Source organism: Alligator sinensis, unplaced genomic scaffold (assembly GCF_000455745.1).
Source record: "Alligator sinensis unplaced genomic scaffold, ASM45574v1 scaffold2399_1, whole genome shotgun sequence".
NCBI lineage: Eukaryota > Metazoa > Chordata > Crocodylia > Alligatoridae > Alligator > Alligator sinensis.
In genome coordinates this window covers 13,560-17,826 of record NW_005843735.1, presented here as the reverse complement: position 1 = coordinate 17,826, position 4,267 = coordinate 13,560, and the positions used below count along the sequence as shown (strand labels likewise).

At 48.8% G+C, this 4,267-nt stretch overlaps 1 pseudogene; it reads left to right on the top strand.

Moving 5' to 3' along the window:
• Positions 1 to 4,267, top strand: part of LOC102382367 — a 24,131-nt pseudogene that overhangs the window by 19,054 nt on the left and 810 nt on the right.

Sequence of the window (4,267 nt, the reverse complement as noted above, 5' to 3'; positions counted from 1 at the left end):
TAGGGAAAGTTTTCTTTAGTATGAGCAACTATGGCAGCAATAGAGTTGTAAGAAAGACCAAAGACAGATAAATGTGTGGTCCTGTGATAGAGGAGCCATCACAGTGTCTTTGTCTTGGTGATTAATTATGGCACACTGAAGTTTTAGATCTATTTTTTCCCAATGTGATATTGCATGCAATAATGCATTGTTTATGCATCTCTTCTAATGAATTCTCATGTCTGATTCTGTGCTTGCTTTCAGGACTGGGACAAACTGCACCACCTCTGGAAAAAGGTACAATTTTCAGATGATATCAATTGCCAAGTCTCCCCAGCATTGGGAACCTATCAATTTAGATCCTTTAATAGATTAATACTATTAAGATTATCCTATGTATTATTTTAATCTTAATTAATAATTATACATTAATAGCTGTTGATCAGGATGAGTGGAACTGTGTCCTCTGACATTTCCAGACCAGTAAAGGTGGATGGCAGAGTGGGTAATGAATAAGGAAATAAGGGATAGATCACTCTACATATATCTAGAGTTTAGTGCTCTCCTCCTATAGCATTGGCTTTTTCCTCTGTTGAAGGAACTTTTTCTGTTCTTATGTTCTTACTGAGTGTGGAAATGCATAACAATTGAACGGTTCCACAACGTCACAGATTGGGGACTGGCTCACACCTGTTGTTTGCAAGAGATGTCCACATGTACAGTGAACTAGCATTCTATGTAAGACAATTACCCTTTAAGCACTGAAGTGCAGTGGCTGAGACAACCAGGCCTGGGGCAGAGTGAGCACCCAGCCCAGGATGTGTCTCAGTGGATGGGTTCAAGGAAGTTAATCAATAAACAGTGCCAAGAAAAGAGTGGGGAAAAGAGGGGCAATAGGATTCTGGCCACATACCAGAGTAGCCAGTTGCATCAGAGGGATGGGGGGGAGGTGGTGGGAAGAGCAATGCAATGTGGGATGCCTGGAAGACCAACCGGACCCATGTCACGGACCATCTGGTATCTGCTGAACAAAAGTACAGTGAACTGGTTCAAAAGAACACTTGATTTTCCCGGTACAAAATGAACCTGTTCCAGAAAGCTTTCAAACTACTTTAACAGGCTTGTGTGTCCATCTGTTTCAAGTTCATTAAGATGCATTTCACCTAGTTTAAGCCAAGAAACAGACATTGCCCAACTGAAGGGATCAGCTGTAGTATGACACATCACATTAGGAACTGATCTGCTTTCCTGAGTGACACACATTGCCCATTGTCCCACCCTGGGCCCCCTGCCTGATGCAGGACAACAGATGATGTGTTCCCGGTCCCTTCCTGCCTCACATCAGGTCCTGCAGTGACACAGGTGCCAGGGAATCCTTGGTGCCCTGAGCCTCCTTGTCAAGATCCACACTGACCCATGCTTCAGGCACAAGCAGTTCAGGATGGGTGGAGGGAGACTAGGTTGCAGGAGTCAACGAATCTGCAGCATGGGTCAGCATGGTCCATGTCTGGCGGCTTAGGGCACTGGAGATTACTCAGCTCCTGTGCCCCCTACACTGGGACTCACAGTGATCTGTTCCTCTGAAGGAGGCATGGGTCAGTGCAAGACCTAGCACAGCTCACAGGGTGGAAGGCTTGGGTCATACAAATCTTGGAGTGAAGTCATGAGGCCTGAAGGAGTCCCTGAGTCAGGTGGGTCCCTCAGAGGCTGGAAGGGATCAGGATTGCGCCCTTCAAGCCCCCTCAAGCTGCCAGAGCACCTGCCCAGGGTGAAGAACATGTTTCTGCCCTAAGTATTGTGTGTCCATGCTCCATGTGATATATCCCATGTTTTCTCTCCATGTGGCAGTGGGTGGGGATGTCACTTCTCAGGGCAGGACTCCCACATCCTCATGCTTTTCAACGCACACCATGAGATGCAGGAGCCCATGACACAGTACTGGATCTGCATGGGACTGCATCTCCTCCTCCAGAACCTTCCTTCCCTGCCTCCTGCAGAGGTTTCTGAGCGGTCCCTCCTCCCTTCCTCCTGGTCTCCTTCTTCCCCGCAATTCCCTGCCATGTTTGGCAACACGGTCAGCAAAGTGCCCCAGCCACTAACACAGGTCAGACCTCCTCTACCTCAACCACTAGTGGCTGCTGTTCCTACCTCCGTTACTGCCTCTGTTATGGATGAGGCAGGACAAAGTCATCATCTGTGGAAAAGGGGCAAAGTGAACTTTCTATCTCTGAAAGAGCAGCCCTAAAGATATAGAAATGGGAAATGGAGAAAATAAGAATTAAAGTTAAACCTAGGAGAGAGCAAGAAAAATCTGGTATTTCAAGAAACAAACTAGGGAGAGACAGGAGACATAAAATATATACAATGCTTAATGTACTAGGGAGAAAGACAGTTCAGTGAGAAAACATGACAGGGCAATGACTGTAAGGCCTGAGTACCTTGGGGCCAGGATCAGAATATTTTTGGATGGAGTAACAATGAAAAGGGACTTGAGGTTGACCAGAAAGTCTAAGGAGAGAGCAGGAAGTTGCCTGCTGAATTGGTCGGGATAAAAGGGCATTGGAAAGGATGGGTTGGTCAGGGTGACTGAGTGGAGGAGTTGTGTGCACATTCATACACCAAGACAACTGTGTCCATACTGCTACTTTATGGTTCCCCTGTCCTACGTCGATCTCTACTTCCTTCCTTTGCTTTCTCTGTGCTGTCTCCTTCCTACCCAGTAGTGCTGTCTCTTTTTCCTTGTGATCTCGTCCCCTGTAAGTCTGTCCACTCTCCACTACCGTTCCCTCCTTTCCTCCTGATTTTACTTCCCCCAAGTCTCCTGGTCATCATGATGAGTGGTCATGAGGGAAAGGAAGCATCCAGCTTTTCTCTCCCCACAATCATTGGGCCTGTATGTGAGGGCACGTGACTCTCCTTTTATTTCTATTCTTCCAAACTGGGGACACAGCAATTCTTGAAACAGTCACTGACTTGTAGGGACTAGTTGGGGACTAATCCTCTAGATCATACTTGCTGCAGGCCCAGACAGATGGAGCAGAGCCCTTTCCACCAAGGAATCTCTTAAGATGAGTTGGAAGAGCAGGCAAGCTGCTATTATTTCAGTACTTCCTGGGGTGGCTTTCCTCTTCCATCCAACCATCATGATATAATCTTTCATCTTTCCTTATTAATTAGAGTAAGGGCATTTGATGCCCAAAACTTTGTCCAACAGCTCTTCCAACTATGTAGTTAGACCAATAAAAGATACCACAAAAACATCCCGGTCTCCTGGATGTTTCCTGAACCATTGCAGCCAGAGCAGTACTCCAACTCTCTTTATTAAGACTCCAAGTGCACTTCCTGACTTTTAACACAATTAACTGTCTCTTTGTGTAAGTCACTTATGGCTTCCTCGCTCCCTCTTCCCCACACCTTATCTCTCCACTCTCCCCTTCAGCCTTTCCTATTTCTGTATATATTTTACTCCCTCCCATCTTCTTTGCCTTAGCCTGTTCCTTTTGGGTAAGCTCTGGAAACTTGGGAAATTGGACCTGCACTTGAAATCTGAGACACAACACATCTTTGTGACATGTGGACTGTTTGGGTCCAAGTTTTAACTTCTTTGGCTGTGGGTTGGTGGAGCGGGAATGTCTCTCCGGGAAAGGGCCCCCAGAGTCTGAGCGTGGGGACGGTGGAGCAGGGTGGGATTGAAGACAGGCAGTGGACAGGGCAGAGGGAATCGAGCTGTATCCATGCTCTCCCCTTCACACCCTCTGCCGGGCTCTCCTGAGCCCCCAGGGTCTCTCATCCCTGCCTGTGACCAGCAGGTGCAGGAGGGGATCGATCCCGTGTCCCAGCCCTGGCCCAGCCGGCGTGTTTCTGTCCCTGGCCCGTCTCTTCCTGCCAGGGGGGAATCGGCCCTGCCCTTTGCTGAGGTCTCCGGGCTCCTTCCTGCTTGGGTCAATCCTGGATTCACCTCCAGCTGCAGCCAAAGCTGCCCCTGCCTTGATCACAGCCTGTCCTCGGGCTGAGCGCTGCTCCTCACGCTGCTGTTATCTCCTTTCCCTGCAGAGGAGGTGACTCTGGATCCAGACACGGCTCATCCTGAGCTTGTCCTGTCTGAGGATGGGAAGAGTGTGAGACAGACAGACACACGTCAGGATCTGCCCGACAATCCTGAAAGATTTGACACGTGGCGTTGTGTGCTGGGCCGTGAAGGATTCACCTCCGGAAGACACTGGTGGGAGGTGGAGGTTGGGGAGGGGAGGTGGTGGGCCGTGGGGGTGGCCAGTGAGTCTGTGAGCAG